Source organism: Falco cherrug, chromosome 11 (assembly GCF_023634085.1).
Source record: "Falco cherrug isolate bFalChe1 chromosome 11, bFalChe1.pri, whole genome shotgun sequence".
Lineage (NCBI taxonomy): Eukaryota > Metazoa > Chordata > Aves > Falconiformes > Falconidae > Falco > Falco cherrug.
The window spans coordinates 5,335,173-5,352,957 of NC_073707.1; the positions used below are offsets into that span (position 1 = coordinate 5,335,173).

Genomic DNA, 17,785 nt, shown 5'->3' on the forward strand with positions numbered 1-17,785 from the left:
AGCAGGTGATTTTGGGGAGTGCGTGTGTGAGAGGGATGAATCAGAATTCTGGTGTTCATATTCTGCCCTCCTTTTGAGGGCTCTGCGTGCAGCCAAGACTTCTCATCCGCAGAATCGACCTTTCATCACTGTCCAGCTGTAGCTTCAGGATCCCTTGGGCATCTTTCTTCTGCTTCTGCTGGAATTCAATAGAGAGCTCGTCTTGTGACTTCGCCCACGACAGGTTGGCAAGTGCTCTGACACTAGGCTCTTGTTTTCCCTGCACTGTGCTGAATGATGATGGCTGCGCCAGTACTTCATCCGCTACCTCAGAGGAGTCATACGCTGCATCTGCTTGGGGGAAGGGAGAAATTACAGAGAACAATTGCAGGGCGATTTGGCGGCCTGTTTAACCACATCGGCGCAGCAGGGCCGTGGACTAGTATTGTAATGCTTGTCTCCGAGTGGGATTTTTAATTCCGGGAGTTGTTTGTTCTAGTGCTTGGTCTCTCTTACACAGGTAAGTAATTCTATGTTGCAATCTGATCCCTGCAATGGCAACGTTCCAGATTGTCTCTTGGCTCTGGCAGGTCTTTATCACCTGAAAGCTCACTTTTGTTTTTTTAACATCATTTAAGATAATACCATTTGGAAATCACAGATTGAGTTCCGTACTGAAGACAAGCTGCTTGATAGCATAGCCTAGTGAAAGGAGATGGCAATGTCCTTTGGACAAACGAGAAGAAATATTGCAAGTGGCAAAAATATGTAAGTGGATGATTTGGAAATCTGTCCAAGTGGAGATGTGAGAAGGGAAAGCCACGTTAGCAGTAAGATGCTGTAGGAGAAATGGAGGCAGGAGGGGCTTGAATTGTAGGGGGCTTGGCACTGTCAGTACTGAACAGTGACTTCAGTTTAAATGCGCACTAGTCAGTTTGGCTGGCGCATGGCTCACTAAGTGAATCTAAATTCATCAAGATCCCACTAATAAGCTTTTCAGCTGAACTTGAGTAATACTAATTAATGTAAAATATGAGAGAAATTGCAGTACTTCTCAACGGACCTTTTTAAATGGCAAATAGTGAATATTCGCTGTTTTTAAATCCATAGCACTTGTATTATAAATATAGTAGACATGTTTTTCTTTAAAATCTGTAAATAAGTCTAATAATTATTGTAGTGTTAAGTATGAAGTGATTTGCCAGTGAACTTTCTCTCCCATACCAGAAACTACTGCTGTTAATCAAGCACTGCATTTAGCAGGCATGCCCCGGTGGTGTGCCAGACGCAGGGGGATGCAGCTGCCCTGGCAGGTTCAAAAGATGAGCTGTAAGGCAGTCATTTCCCTGTGGAAAAATTCTGGCAGCTTTGGAGGCAGAAATGAGGTGGCTGTGAGTTCTTAGCAAGAAGACATAGATGTAAGGGTTGGACACAAATATGTCCATCGTTAATGTGTGCAAGGACTGAATCAGAGCATTACGAGAAAAGGGGAAGCTGCAGGCGTGTTAAAGGCCATGTTAGGAGTTGAGACTTTCTGAGTCGTGAATGAATGGGTGAACAAACCCAAAACAAAACAAAAAACCCGCACCCTAGTTTGCCTGGGGAGGGAGATAGAAGAATGGGACGGGGGATAAGGATTCTGAAAACAGCTTGGAGCAGGAGCCAAGTGGGTTTAGGGGTACAAGGCTGAAGCAGCGAGGAGAGGCAAGGTTACCTTACAGGGAAGGAAGGTATAGCTGAGGGAATCGTGAAGTATAGAAATCTGCAGTGTTTCTTGAGAGGTACATGCAGAGATGTATTAGCAAAAGCTTGATCCTAGAAGGATTTAATAGAGTTGAGTCAGAGTAGGAAAGTAACAAAGCAATATGCAAAGAGAAGCAAAGGCTATGGCCTTGGCTGCAGTAGGAAGCGGACCAGAGCAGTTTCCAGTAGCCACAGCAGGGTCACTTTGAGGTACTGGTCCTGGCAGAAAGGGGCTGAAACAAGGCAGGTCCATGGGGGCAAGTTTTCTGTGGCCATTGGCTCTGCAGTAATTCCGTGGAGAGTAAGAGACGAGACAGCCAGCAAATGCTGGCTGAAAGCAACAGAAGCTGGAAGGTTTGATTTGTACTCCTCGTGCCAGGACCTGCACAGAGGTCTGAAGCCTTTGTGGAAGCCTGCTGCTTTCCCCCAAGGCCTTCATGAAGAGGAGCTGCCTGGTGCACATCCTTCTGAAAGAAAAATCAGGTGTTGCTTCAGGCCTGGACTGAGAGGTAGGGTCCAAGGCTGCAGGACAGGTGGGTGCTTGGGGAAGTCATCTGGAAGATTAAACATGTCACAGGAATTTTGGCAAAGAAGTCTCGAGGGCACATACGCTGCTTTCTCAGCTGTGTTACTACTGCATCTCTTGGGACCTGGGGGCATCAGAGCAGTGGCTTAGGTCACCGAGGGTAGGAGGCAACGTGGGAAGCTGCTGCGTGTCCAACGCATGCTGGTTGCACCAGCAGGGCCGAGCCCTGAGCCCTGTGGACTTTTGGACCTGGAAGTTGGTGGGAGAAGGGTTAATTTGTCATCAGCTGTTTTGATACAAAAAATGAGCCCCTTCCAGTACCTTCAGGGCAAGAGGAAGAGTGAGCACAGCACCGAGGAGGAACACGAAGGCCATCACCCTGGTGTGCTCACCCTTCCCCACCCGGCTGCAGAGCGGGTAGGCTGCCCCCGCGCCACCACCTCGGGGAGCTGGGGGGGGCCTCGGGAGACCCCTGGCACCGCCTGAAGCCCCTGTGCCGTGCGAAACCCGTTTTCCTCATGAAACGAAGCGCTGAGGAAATAATCTCAGATTGAAACGCCAGAAGATGGAAGCGAGGCGGGAAGAAGAGCCAGTTCAGCCGCGGCCCCCTCTGTTGCCCTGGGGCTGCGAGCTTCTGGCCCTGCAGCTCGGTGCAGCCCACCGTCCCCCAGCAAAAGAAATCGTGTATAACGCTCGGGCGGCGCGACCGGCGGGCAGCACGGCTGTGCCTCGGGCGGGGGGCGCGGGGGGGCCTCGGGGGAGGGGCGAAGGGCGGGGGGGGGCGGAGCCTCCGCCCCGCCGCGCTCCCCTCGGCGCAGCCGCCCACGCGCCCCCGGCGCGGCCCTTCCTGCGCGGGCGCGCTGCCCGCCGGGAGTTGTAGTCGCGTGGGCGGCGCCCCGCCCCCGCCCGCCCTCGCGGGCTGTGGCCACGCGCGGCGGTTCCGCTTCCCCCTCCGGCTCCTGCCGCCGCCGCCTCGGTGGGTCCCGCCGCCGCCGCCATTGCAGAGGCGCCGTGTGGCGGCCGCGCCCCGCTCAGCCCGCCCGTCCCCCCGAGGCGGCCGGCGCCGCCCCAGCCCGGTGAGTCCGCTCCCACCTGCCCGTCCTTTGTGGGGCCCGCCGGGCCGGGCCTGCGGCGGGCGCGGGGCGGCGGCTCCTCACGGCGCTTCCGGCAGCGCGGGCCCGCTGGCTCCGCCGCCTCGGGCACCCAGGGCGGCCGGGCCGGCTGCGGGAGGGCGGCGCGGCGGGGCCTGAGCTCGGCCCCGGCTTTCTGCGGGCCGCGGCGGGCCCCGCCTCGCTGCCCCGCCGCCGGGAGCCCCTGCGAGGGGCCGCCGCCGTCCGCGGGCTCTCCGAGTCCTTGGGGAGCCGGTTAGAACCTCGGTAACCTCGCCGGGCGGGGAACGTCGGCGTGGATGTGGCTGTTAACGTGGGTTTTCCCGTGAGGATTTGCAGGCGCGGAAGCGGAGCGGGTGCGGGCGGCGCAGGTATCGCGGCAGGCGGGGGGCGCGCCCATGCCGTGGCTGCCGTGCCCGGGGTGCCCGTAGCCCCCCGCCTGCCGCGCCGGCTGAAAACCGTGGCTCTTCGTGCCCCTCACCTGCTTGGTTTCTTCTCTTCTCTGTGTTTTCTGCTGTAGTTTTGCTCCTGCTTTCTGTGTTCGCTCTGCCAAAGCCCTGCAGGGGGGTCTGGTTGCTTAGTGGTAAGCGGCTCGGGGAGCAGGGCGAGTGAAGGCTGTTTTAGCCCAGTATGTGCGAGCAGCTGCCCAGAAGTTGGTTTGGGAGCAGAGTGCATCAGCTGGCCTTCAAGGAGCAATGTCGTGCTTTGCCGGCAGCCAAAATACCTCGGTTCATGGGCTGCCACGGGGTGAGCAAAGGTGGTTCAGATATTGCAGTATTTTAATCATCATTATTTTGAAGGTCTTGCAACAATAGCAATGTTAGGCGCAATTCAAACGCAGCGTATCATGGGTTTTTTTATCGTGTTACTTCAGTCTTTCTCTGGTTTTGCCTGTCTTTTTTTTTGGGCTGTGTTTTTTATACTTAAAAAAGCAGGCATGTTCTTGTGAAAGTTTCAGATCTACTTTGCACCATGGAGTATCCTCATAATATGAGCCCTGGAGTGGTACCTCCCTAAAAAACCAGGGAATTAACTACTTTGTGATTCAGTTTCTTCATTTAGGAGATGGAGGTAATTTAACTCACACGGACATTGTGGAGGCAGGTTGAGAAATATCCGTATGTAACCAAATGAGTTGTTCCAGTTTTATGGTACCAGAGAACTGACAAATCAGACATTTCATTATTACAGACTAATAGACTGAGATAGAAGCAACATTAGAACTATAAAAATGCAAAGCCTTTGTGTTATGAGTTTTTGAGTGGAATCATTAAGATAAGAGAAGCACTTTAAAACATTACTCAGTGAATATTTTGTAAAGGAAGGAAAAGCCTGTTCTGCAGTTCACTGGTTGGGCGTTTCAGTTCTTGAGGCCAGAACAGAAATACTTGAGAAAGACAGCACAGAAGATCTGAGTTACTCCGAGTTGTATGTGAAATTTGACTTGGCTTTGTGCAGACATAGTTGTTGAAGGAAAAAAATGTTGGGCTATTAAATGGGCGATAATGCCTCTGTCTGTCTTACACTTTTTAACACTGTGCAGTGTGTTTTGGTGCATCCAAGGCGTGTGCTCTCTGAGCTGCTGTGTGGCAGCTTGTCAGAGGCTGATGTACTGAAATGAAATTTGTACCGAGTTACAACCTGGATGTTTGGCCAAGTTAGGGGAGTTTCTTTCCGGAGGCACCTGCTTATGTTCACCCACCTCTCTGGGATGGGTGCTGGGGAGGATGGGTGAATGCTTTGACCATGTATGGTAGGTCTAATCTTGTGCTTGTTTTAAAAGGTATCCTTTTAAAAACTCATGCAAGCTTGCACTGTTTGAGTCAGCCTTTTGGTTATGCTTAAAAGAGAAAATTACTCAAGCACCTTTGGTTTTTAAATAACTTTAGAATATGTGTAAAGGGTATTATTGATGCTGCAGATTTTGTCCTTGTGGTGGTGTGGAAAGCTGTAGGGATCCAAATCTAGGTCTATGTGTTTTATTAAGAAGAGAGAGTTCTGCTTCAGAGCTCTTGTATCAGTCTTGGGTTTTCGGTTTAGATTTGCCCCCACCTGTTATCTGTTTTCTGCATTAGGAGGTTTCTGAGGCACTGAGAGCTTCCCTGTGAGTTTTGTGCCAGTATATTCTTGTTTCTTACAACACACACATTTATTGACATGTCTGTGCAGCAGCCACGACAATGAAAAAGCTATTTGTTCTGAAAACAACCCCTAGTTATAGAGACGCTATTCTAGATGGCAGGGCCCAGCGATAATGCCAGCAGTGATGGAAGTCCTGGGGTCAGAAACCAGGATGCAGGCAGAAAGCTTTGAAAGCAAGTTGACTTGCCAAAGCATGCAGGAGGGAAAGGCAGCGGAGGTATGGTGATGGGGGGAGCAAGAGGAAGGAGAGATCTTCAGCAGCCAGGCACCAGGTATTAGCATGCGTCCTATTCAACTGCATTTCTGCTGGCAGCTGAGAAAAAGCAACGAGTTGCCAAGAGAAGGTGGTTGTTGGAGCTTTGCCTTCTTTTTCCAGAAATGCAGTAGTTGTGATCACTTCTGCTCTGTTCTTGTCAAAGCAGAGGCACTCTCTTGGACGAGTAGAGAGACTCAGAAAGGCTGCACCAAGCTCAGTTGTTATTTTTTCAAGGAGACACCTCCTTCCTCAATCTAAATCGGATTTGACTGTCCAGCCCAAGACTTTGAGAGTGTAATTGCACAATGTCCTCTTGGAGAGGTTTCTGCACCTGCTGTGGTAGTAACAGTAACTGAATGTTCCTTTTGAGTTCAGTTCAACATTGCAAACACTGAGGTTACCCCTTGCCCTGTGAAGTGCAGCGCTGGTAAAGGTAACCAATGACTCGAAGCCCTTGGGTGCCAGGCTCAGCTACCAGGTTGCCTCTTGGAAACGATACAGTCCTCTTAATGCAGCGCTTGGCTGGTGCTGTGTTGATTCTGCCTCTCTGCAAGGTCAGTTTGACTGGGGAAGCGCCATGGAGGAGGCTGCATCTCCTGCAAGCTTTCCACATTCGCAGGACTTTGTTAGGCAGAAATCAGCGTGTTCTCCAGCCTTCTGGCCTAGCAAGGCCATGGGGGAAGGGGTGTGGGCATGTGTGAGCAAGAGGGGGAAGCTCTGGACTCCTGCCGTGGTGTGAGAGCAGCCGTGCTTGTGGTAGGCAGCAGCTGGGAAAGAGGGAAGGATTCCTGGGTACTTGCCTTACGGCAAAGTGCAAGAAACCCCTGGGCAAGGCACCGGTTTTGAAGGCAGTTTCCTTTTAGCAAGGAAACACTGCGGCATTCCCTGAAGGCCTAAAGATTCTTCCTGTGCTTTGCTGTTTGGAATTAGGGTGTCTTGAGACTGCCATCCTGTAAGATTTTAGAAAGCTCTTACCTGTATTTAAATGCAGGTGGTAAGAGGTAACGGATGGTTTCAGGTGAGAATAAGAGATCTAGTGACCTAGCGAACAGGGGCCAGATGGTGAGGTGTAGATTGAGCTCAAGGCTTGTGAGATCTCAGAGCATGATTTTACCTAAAGTTGTGCCTTACTTTATTGGGAAAATACACACTTTAATGCTTGTATTTTGACTGATGTAGTGGACAGTGTCACTGAGAGCTGGAAACACTGGTTTTGGTCCCAGTTCTGTATCTGACTTGCCATTTTTTTAAGTTGATCATTTTTTCTATTTTCTCAGCTGGGAATGGGGTTTAATTGGGCTTTGAAAATGTCTCACCTGGCAGGCAGGCAGAGATGTGTTAGGAACAAGCCTTAAAATTGACAAGTTTCATTTTGCTGTTTAGATACACTTTGGGTGATTAATGCTATCTGTCAATTCACAAAAAGAATTCCTTATGCTTTTGAAAGGCTGAGGTTGCAGTATACTGAAACACTTGAGAAATTGGTGAGGCTTCTTTTTTTCTTCAGGCAAGACAAGTGAATTTTGAAATTCTCTAATTCATGTATCTAATTTTTGTTCATGAATTTCAAATTTGCTTCAGCTGCTAATGATGTACTGGTGCTTAGAATTGTTTTAATGAACACACCTTACTAGGGAAATACAGTATTTTTAAGACTCCCAGAAAGTACTGGGTATAATAGATAGATTGTTGTTGTTTCCCATAAGATCTATGCCCAGCGCTGGTGCAGCTCTGGCAATGACAAGTTTGCTCAAAGCTGAATGCTTAAACAGCGTGAGTTTGTACTGAAATACTGGATGTTGTCCTGGAAGATACATGGTTACCTGTTGTCAATAACTATACTATATTTGAATTTTTGGTCAGGGCTGTTCTCTCTGCCAATTAGCAAAAATTGTTTCCTATCTTTAAAGGAGTTATTTTGATAAGACAGGTTTAATACTTTGTAATTCTGTACTTTCATTTCGAAGAAAAGTAGCTGTAGGAAGGAACTAACATGTTAGGGCAATGGTGACTATGATTTAGAAGTGGTGTACAATGTTAAGAAAGGGATTTAACATCATGTGAACCAGAATGAGAGCAGCTGGCAGGTGTGTTAAGGAATGGAAATGTACTAAAAAGTGTCTCCAATTCAACTTCTACTTTTTTTTTCTGAGGTTTTCTGCTTCCTGTGATAGGTGCTGGTGCTGGATTATTGGGTGTATACCCATGGGACTTTGTCAGTGTTTGTAGGGTTTCCAGTTATCCAATTGCATAGGGTTTATTTTAGAAACAATTGTAATACTTTCTGCTCTGTTGTATTTGTTCTTCACTTACAATCGTTCTAGAACTGCTTTGACTAACAGAGGTATCTCTTGGGCAAGAGCAAGAAAAGGCTGTTTCTGGAAGATGCTTTTTAAAATCATCTTTGCATGTTTAAGCCCCTTTCCTCTTGAAAATGTCTCCGATAAAGTCAGAACGTGGAGGAATGAAAATATCTTTCCCCTAAGTGTCTATTTTAAAAGGCCCTCCTCTTATAAAGTGGTCTTCTGGGGATTTGGGCTTCAGACAGAAGCTGCCTGGGCAGTTTCTTGTGGAAATAGCTCATTGAAAGTACACTTCAGCTTGTGTGGTACCTGCTTTAGGGTGTAAAATAAAAACTGTGTAATAAGTTATGTTAACAATTCAAAGTGAGCAACTTTTATAATTCCAAAACATTACTCAAAAGGTAAAAGGAGAAGAAATGTAAGAGTCTTTCAACCTTTTCTTCTGTTTTAAACAGTTTGACCAATCAGGAATTCCTAAGACAAAGAATTACACTGAATCCAGGCAAAATGTTCAAAAATGTTTATCAGACTTGAGGAAAAAAAATTCTGGCCAAATTCCAGGTGCTCTTGAAAAGGGCCTCTTTGGAATTTAGGAGGTAATGGAAAGGATCTCCCTCTCTTGCTACAGGCAGGTCACATCAGTCCCACAGCCTGGAGGCTGCCTAAAATGCCAGCAGCAAACAGTCCCTGAAGGTGTTGGAGGATGAAGGACCAAAGGGCGAGGACAGTCATCCACGGAGTCCCAGCTATGTGTCCATAAGCTTTTTTTGGCCGACTTACATGGAAACATTGGTCTAAATGCTCATGCTAAGGCAGTTCTCCCACTGCTGTGTTGGTGTGCTGTGGGTGTGCAGAGAGATGCTTCCTCGTTCAACAGCGGCTACTTGGTGGCATAAAAAGATGCGATTTTAGTTTTGCAGCTCATGTAGCATGGGAATACAGAACGTAGCAATGGTGTTAATGCTCAGCTTGGGCAGCTGCAAAACATTTGGATCTTAGTTGAGTCTTCTGAGCCTGGCTGACTTCCTGCGTGGTCTCAGATGGCTGGTACTGTGTGTGCTTGCTTTGGGCCAGCAGGTTAATTGCAGTTCATTAAATACTTGATGTTTTATACTAGTGTTAAATAAGCTGAGTGCTCGAGATTTTCCCCAGGACATTAAGTCCACCTGCTGTGCCTGATTTAGACCAGAAATACCTGACTGTGAGGGATGCTGCTTGATTTTACACCTAGGTAGGTATGGGAGCCAGCCATTTGGGTTGGAAGGGGAGAGGAGAAGGTCATCCTCTCCCCAAACCCTGACTCCAGTGAGCTTGTGCTGTGGCATCCCTGAGCGTGGTGATCTGTGTCAGGGAACTGAACTGATGGAAAAGGAATCACTGATGTTAAACTTGGCTTGAAAATTTTGCTCAGTGATCTGACACGAGTGGCCCAGTTTATAGCTGCTGGAGAGTTGCGTGCCTGGCTTTCTGCTCCTGCTTTTTTCACAGGTGTTTCTGAGATTTTGGAAATGTTACTTCAGGTCAAATGCAAAGCAAACAAATGGGTGTTTATTTGTAGATCTTGTCACAAAATACTAGCATTGTTTTCTGTGGCATAGAAAGTAGATTTCTGATGTTGTTAAATGATTTATTACTTCAAAAATGCCTTTTTTTCAGTGTGTGAAACGCTAGCTGTAACTATTAGGAAAATGAATTGTGAGAAATGTTTGATTTTCAGAGTTGGGACATTATCACTAAGTGTGAAATACTTAGTAAAGTCTTTTCTGCTTGTCTTGGTTGTGAAGTCCAGGATTTTCAAAGATATTTAGCAATAAGAAGAGTTAATTTTAATCTGGTGCTAACAAGCTAAGGCACTTTGATACAAATGTCCAAGCTTACGAAGTAATCCGCTGTGGTAAAGATGGCCTTGACTGCTGCGCTCAGGAAATTCATGCGAGTACCTTCTGCGTTTTGTTTCTGGCATGTTGCAAAGTGGACGGCAGAGCGGTGGGTTGAGGACAGTTTCGCAGTAACCGAAGTAGTGTTGGCAGTGCTGGCGAGTCAGTGCTGCTGTGAATGCTGCTGCTTCTGCCCAGCCCTTCTAGACCTATTTGCGGGGTTTTTATATGTGTGGTATAGTACTGGTTTGGGTTTGTTTTGGGTTTTTTTGTTTGGTTGGTTTTTGGGTGGGTTTTTTTTTTTTTTTTTTTTGAGGAGATTGGTGTTGAGGATTTTGGATACAGATTATTTTTCTAGGTAGCTGTTGGAAATGGAAAATAAAAATTTAAGAGTAGTTCAGTATAGCTGGTTTGGATACTTTCATCACAAGTAGGGCTGTGTGTTTTACTGTGTGGTTGTGATGTCTTTTATTTTTTTTATTTATTAATAATTATTCCACTGTAAATTATTTTACTTCTAAGAGGAAAAATTCTCATTCTCCTTGGCTTGTTGTTTGTATGCTGGAAAGTCTTACAGTCTTTTTTCAGCAAAAGTAAATGTACTTATGCTTGGTGAAACTGGACTGAGTATTACTTGTGGAAGAAATTAAGACACCTGGTAAACCTATATAATAGCCTGCCCACAGCAGTATTACTAGAGCTTGGAGTATCTAATGTAATAATGTTTCAGTGTCTTAAAAAAATAAATTGGAAAGAGGGTTGGAGAAAAAACTAAATGAAGGATAAGTGAAAATACCAAGAGGGAATGATTTTTATTTTTTCTTTAATTCATGGTAGTGTTGCATTTCTTTTGCATTTCCAGCAAAAGAAAATTTGTATTAACACCAACAGGATTGAAACAATATTTTTTTCCATTCCCTCATTGCTGCTAAGAGATACTTATTGGATGCATGGTTGGCACTGACTTTTATCTTGTAACACTTCAAGCATGAGTTGTTGGGGATCCTCCTTGCCCTGGATTGAAAATCAGTAGTACTTTTCTACCAGGTCTTATTTGGCTGGGTGACTGGTGATGGTTGTACTTTACTTTCTTAGCCCTTCCAAAGCCCACAGGCCAAAGTGAGATGCCAGCTTTCTAAATTTAAAACTGCACCTTCACTGGAGAAATGTCTTTGTTTCGAGGATCTTGGTCACGATTGAAAATAGATGTAAATCTTGTTCTGTGTCACTCTGATTAAATGAGCATGATCGTGTTTCCTATGCTGCTGAAATAGCTTTCTCTTCCTAACCCTTAATGGTTTTGCCATTTTGTCAAATAACTTGTCAGTAATTCTCAACATTTGGGGTCACAATTGTCCCTTTCTCTTGTTTATGTTTTTAATTTCCTAAAGGAGGTTTGGGTATCATCAGTGCTTTCTTTTTGGCTTCACATGTGCTGCCTATGTGCTCATACATACCTGGTCAGCGGAGGATGATGGGCCATTTTTCAGTGAGCAGCATGGTGATAAGACTGGTGGCAAGTGACTGCTCAGACTGATATTTTGTGGACTCTCTCTTTGTTGCCAAGTTTATTAGAGATTTTTATCTCTGTTTCACTCCGTGGAAATGGCTTACTGAAATTCACTTCCTGTTTTCTTAACAGAATTGAAAGGACCTGAGAAAATTTTCCCGTAGATGACAAGCTCTTGGAAAGTTGACCACTTCTAAAGGTATTATATTAGGGTTAACTTCTTCCATAGTTACAATAAATTTTATAAGAGGACAGTCTTCTTTTGTGTATTACAATAAAAGTGTGTTTGAATTTTCATAATCACAGAATTTGTAAGTCTTCCATGCTCATTTGTTGCAACAAAAAAGGTTTTATGCCCTCGTGCATATGTTCAGACTTCCTGGTACCAGCAGCTAATAGTATTGTAAATTAAAAAGCAGAAGACTTGGAAGGCATAAAATTGAGCTGGGTCAGGCTATCGCTGTGTCTCACCCAAGGTACTGATTGCAGTCTCTTTTTGATGGATATCGGCTTCAGTGTAAGGACTCTCTTAAATGGCCTTTTGGAGCTGGGATGTAGTGCAAGCCTTGCTTCAGCTGCTGTCTGCAGTACCCTGGTTTTGCAGTACCTCCAGAGGAAGGAGTAGATTATCACAGAGTGACGCCTCCCTGATAGATCCTTCATCGTCCTGTGATTCAGGGCTTGGCTAGGGCTGAAGATGAAGGTAACGCTATAATGCGAGTCTTCAGTTCTTGTGTTGATGGCACAGCATGAGCAATGTCTCCCCTGACAGATTACTATCACGCATCTCTTGCAATGGAATTGGAGCCCCTCAGGTAAGTGGGGTATCTCTTATTTCTGTTGGAGTGAATAGCTTTAATTTTTTATTGGGGTGGTGTGGATGGACCTCATGGACAGAAGCCTACATTTCACCTATGAGTTTTTGTGTCCTGTAAATCTGGTAGACTTTAGTCTTTGAGGTCTGGTCTATGTGAGTTCCATCTCATCCTCTCAGACATCTTCAGCTGCTTTATAATTGCACAACTGTTACTGGAGGCAAGATGATAAGGTAGAATTGGGTTAGAAAACTGCGTCCTTTCATATGTAAATGCCTGAGCCTCATCAGAAAAATGCATTTTCTGAAGCTTTACTCTTGTTCTGTAACAATTTCACTGGAATCTTAGAATTCTGCCCATAATCTAACTCGTTCTTTACTGAACCGGTTGGTACGTAGTTATTACAGGTAGAGCTGGCAGGGCAAATTAAGTTTAAACTTCCACAAGTGCTGCAGTACTGCAGCACCCTTGCCTAGACAGCTCAGGCCTTGCAGCTTAGCTGTGATAGCTGAAATGCTAGTAGTATGAAATACCCTAAGGAAACACTTTGAGTAATAGCTTCAATAGGATCACATTTACAGTTGCTTAACATCTTGTATAAATTTAGCAATGTGATAGATGCCAAAAGACAACCTGTCACCAGTCATAGAGACCTTCACACGAATTGGCTTTCGTATGTGCTTGTGTTAAACTCCTGTTATAATTTGTACAATTATATGAGGTTTTTAAAGTCTTTTGCAACTTTCTAAGTTCAGTATTATGTTTTGTCAGCTGTTTAAATATTTTAACTTGACAGCTTCCTTTGGAAGCTGCTCTGCTTCAGAGGGTGCTGGTTATCCTGTGTTATAATTTTTACAATCTCTTTGTCTATTCAGTTGGTAACTGTTCTTAATTTTGTATTTTTAGTTTTTAAAAAGTATTTCATTCTTGATCTATAAAATCAATTTTTGTGGTCCTGGTGCTGCAGCATAATGTATAAACAGTTGTAGACGGCTAGAGATAATTTGTGTCTAGTTTTCCATCAGTAAAGCTGGGGTAAAATAGTAAATTCTGTGAAGTGTGCTAGCATAAAATGGTAGGATGTATTACATCACTTTGAAAATTTGATAAATTTGTTTAACCATTCACAGTTGGTGTTTAAACCATTGTAAATTTATTTACATGCATGTATTTTCAGGATATTTTTACCATACGTTTGATTTGTGAACTGCAAGAAGTGTATGTAGTAGTACTAATAAATGGAAGTAGTCGGGGCTTTTTATCTTTTTTTTTTTTTTTTTTTTTTTTCCCTCCTCCTGCTTACTGGCTTCTATAGTTGCTGTGTAGGCTTGGCAAAAACTAAGTTTCCACATGAGGATATGAGGAATAAAGATGTGTTGTTTTTGACTTATGATACAATGTTAAGCTTTTTTTGGCTGATTTTCTTTTTTAATATATTTTCATTTGTAGCCTGTGCACCAGTTCTAGTTGGTTTGGAATAGTTTCTTCAAGCATTTTAGATAGAAACCTATTTGAGTGCAAAGAGTGAGAGTAGTTTTACTAGGAATGACTTAAAAAAGAAAAATGAGAGCATTAATTTAAAAACCTCATTCTGGCAGCAAGTTTTTTGAATGCAAATTTTTCTTTCCAGCTTCCAAATAAGTGCCAGGCTTCCTGAAAGATATGCAAAGCATCTGCCCAAATTTCAGGGAATTTCTGCATTAAACTGTACATTAATGTGTTGCTTGTATGTGTGCAAGTAATTTTAAAGTAGAAAATCTGTAACAGCATACCAGGCAAACCAGGGTAGTATCACAAAAAAAGAGTTCTGGGGTGTGAATACGGCTGAATGATTTGCAGAGCCAGTTTCCCTCATTGCTTTTTCCCTGAGTTGTTCTAGGTATTAGTTTGCTGTTTTTCTGTTGATGAACACAGGTCTTTGTGTCCAAAATTTTACGTGTGTTGATACCTTGAATTCATGTTGATTTGAGTTGTGACAGCTGGAGCTTGTGCTTTTCATACTGTTTATTGCTGTTTGAAATAATGGGGAAGGGATTGTCTGTGGGTGCGATGACTGCAGAATTTGGTTGCATGCCCTATCTAGATATCTCTACCTCTCCTCATAGAGTTAAATATGCCAAGAAAATATAGGCTAATCACTTGTCTCTCTTTGTATAAAATTTTAAAATCAGCAGCGTATTGAAGTTCTCTCTGAATGTGACAATATTGAAACATTTGTACAAACTAGCTGTGGGCAGAAGTTGTGAGGTTTTGTTGCAGAGCTCTGGGGTGTATTTTACTAAGATCCAATGCCATCTTACCGTCCTGAGCTGCTGTTGGTAGAGAAACACTGGGTTGACCCTTCCTGTGTTGCTTTCGCTTGGATTTTTCTTGTTTTAATAAACTGACAGCCTCATTTCCAGACTCATAGGATGCCCTGCTTCCCCCACGAGATCTACGGCTGGCTCCTGCTAACGCCTTGCAAGGAAACTAGTTTGCTGTTGTCCCCTCTTCCCAGTTTTCCTCCAAATAACTGCAGCACTGAACACTGCTTTGTACTTTCCTGTTACCAAAAGCAGTCTGGCCATGGTGGGGGCGTTACCAGTTTTGCTGATGTGGGCAGGACCCTGGTTGGGGTCGAGGGAGCCAGACCTTGCTGAACTTGCTGGTGGCAGCAGTGCTATCTACAGCTTTGGAGACGGCTGCACCTATTTATACTTTTAGGTTATTCTGGCAACAGTGAGGCTTAGAAGCTGTGTGTGTTTCTGAAAGGGCTTAAGGCTTGTACAGTTTGTGCATAGTAGCCACAAACAGCTTTTTCAGCTAGTGGCAAGTGAACTTGCCTGGTGCAGAAATGGGATGCTTCAGGGAATTCCGCTCATGTAGGCGTTTGAGTGTGTAGAAATCATTGTACTTGTCTGTCATGGCACAAATGAAATATAATTTTCCCAGGTGAAATGATCTCTAGTCTTCTGTATGATGCTGCTAGAATATGCTTAGGAAATGAGTTATGTCCACTCAAGCCATCTCCGTGGGGTTTTTTTGAAAGGCCTGTTGCCATGCTCAAGTGCTGCTTGTATTTACAGGTACTGCATTTGATTTCCTGTAGACGTTGCTCTTTCTGGCTGAATTTATGTTCGGTGTGAGCATGAAGAAGTAAGCCTCTCGGGCTTGGGGCTGCTCACATAGGGGTTTTGGCAAACTGTTCCAAGTGGTTGCAATCATTTAGCAGCTCGCTGTACTGGTATCCGCTGGTGTGCACCATGGCTGGGAAAACCAACTTGGAAGAGGCAGAATTTCACATTTGTGAGGTTTTATGCCAGGCCAGCACTGTTTGACAGCGCTGTGTGAAGAGTCAAGTGTTTGGCCCCCAGGGCTGATGAGCGGAGATGCAGTTACCGTTACCGGCTAGCAGTAGCTGCAGCTGAAGCAAGCCTTGCCAGCCACTAGAGAGAAAGAGCGAGCTCTATTCTGCCTGCTTATGAAAAAGATAGCTTTTCTTGGGGAAACTATTTCTCTCTTGTTTCCCCTTCATCTTTTCTCTTATTACTCCTTTTTTCCATAGTTGAAACTTGACAGCTCTACCAGTGTGATGAGGGAGTGATGGATCCCTTAATCTTGGATGCTTGGCTTTTTTTTTTTTTTTTTGCCACCTTGGTACACACTGCATGTTTCCTCTTCTCTTTCCAGTTAGCCCTGGACCTCTAATCTGGATGAGTAAGCCATGGCCTTGTTTTACCATTGCCCAGTAGTATTTCCGGAGGTTAAAAAAGCCTTTGCTTTCTGTTAGATTTACTGGTGATTGCTCCGCACAGCATCAGTAGCCTGGTGGTTTTAGAACTATATTGCCTTACTGAGTGGTGGTTAGCTAGGTTAAATGGCTGTGAACGCTGTTAGAAATATAAAAGTGCACCAAGCTGTATAGGTACCTCATGCAGAGTAGCCTTTATTCAAATAACTTTTGCTCTGGAATGCGTGATCCCGCCCTGCCTGTAAATGTCAAGTTTAATTAAGAGAGAATCTCAATGATGAAATGCAGACTTAATTTTTTTCTTCTTGTACACTTTCCCTACTTGCCCTTTTTTTCCCATTCTCCTTTGATCTTTAGAAAACCTCAGCTCATGAAAATAAAGGCTGAAAAGTGTCTTCTAAGTTAGTGAAATATGAGTAAGCACAAACACCTTGAATCATGGATTTGCATGTGATGTGCGGGCTGCGGGCTGTCTCGTCTGTCTTTAGTTGAGTCAGATTTTTAAGTAGGTAGTGCAGGGGTAAGTAATTTCCTTGTTGAGGGTTGAATAGGCTTTTTCAAACACCTTTGAGTACGTTATCATTATGCAGCCTTGCACAATGGTTCGTTGAAGGAAAGCTGTGGCTGTGGGCTGCATAAAACGAAGTGTGGCCTGGGTTCAGCTGGTAGGCGGTAACTACCCATCCCTGCAGCGGAGGGTGGAAATAGGTCCCGGAGGGTGGAAATAGGTCCCGCTTCATTTAATTCCTCCTCCACTGCGCTCTGCGGCCCTGCCAGGGCTGCCTCTTGGAACAAGGTGGGAATGGGCATTGCGGCTGTTGGCTCGGCTGGCTGGCTCGTTTCTGTGTGCTGCTGTCGTCAGCTGGCAATAATGACGTCATAACCTTGTCGAGTAAGTTTTCCTGCCAACCTTAGGGGAAATGGGAAATAAAGGCAGTTGGGAGGTTACTTCTGAGGCCTCTCTGCTACTGTCGTCAGTGGTGTTTGAGCTGTTTCAGAGGCGATAAAGCAGAGAAGAGGTTTCTAGTTCATTGGTGGTACAATATGCCAACACAGTTCAATAGTGCCAAATACATTTAGTGAAGCAGAAATGAATATTCAGGTGGGAGTTGATCGCTGTGAATGCTTTAAAGGGAGGAAGTGGGGATGTATCACAAGACTTGCAGGTGGCAGCAGTATATAGTGAAGTCAAGTATCAATTTGCTTGTATTTTCAATGAACTAATGTTTTTTTTTATCAGGACTCTTGCGCACCTTGTTCTGGTCTGTGCCTCTTCTGAGTTTTCCCTGTTGATACTTTTTTCAGTAAGAAAAGTAGCTGATAATTGAGAAATTATCACCCTTTCCCCAATTCAAATAATAAAAAAGTTGAAAATTTGGGAGAAGTCCTTACCAGGTTTTCTGGTATTGCTGATTTGGTTTGTGTGGGGATTTTTTGCTATATATACAGACTTTGTGAATCTGATCTGCCACTTTGGAAGGCTGCCAGAATCTTAGAATTGTAACCTGTTTCACTTGTCTTGTCAATGACTATATGGAAGATGTACCCTGCATTGAGGGGTGAGGCTGGATTACCTGCAAGTATTGCGTGGTGAAGAAGCACTAGCTGGAACGTGCTCATTTGTGTTAGCTGTCCAGGGGATGACAAAATGATGCCTACCACTGGTCGCTTCTTAGACTGGGATCTGTTTTTATTTAAAAAATGACATTTTTGCGGACTGGTTGCTCATTTTCAGTGCAAGACTTTGCACATCTGCCGAGTGCCTTAAGGAGTAAATAGTTGAATCGCTTTAGGT

At 44.8% G+C, this 17,785-nt stretch overlaps 1 protein-coding gene across 3 annotated transcripts in view; it reads left to right on the forward strand.

Moving 5' to 3' along the window:
- Positions 1–3,165: 3,165 nt before the first annotated feature.
- PAK2 (p21 (RAC1) activated kinase 2) overlaps positions 3,166–17,785 on the forward strand; it is a 47,801-nt gene continuing 33,181 nt past the window's right edge. Inside the window, exons 1-2 of one of the 3 annotated variants that reach the window (XM_055723294.1) lie at positions 3,166–3,324; positions 11,578–11,644. The gene's annotated coding sequence lies outside the window, so the exon portion shown is untranslated. Of the gene's footprint in view, positions 3,325–3,461; positions 3,729–11,577; positions 11,645–17,785 lie in introns of those variants that run through there. The other 2 variants (XM_055723296.1, XM_055723295.1) reach the window with 2 other exon arrangements.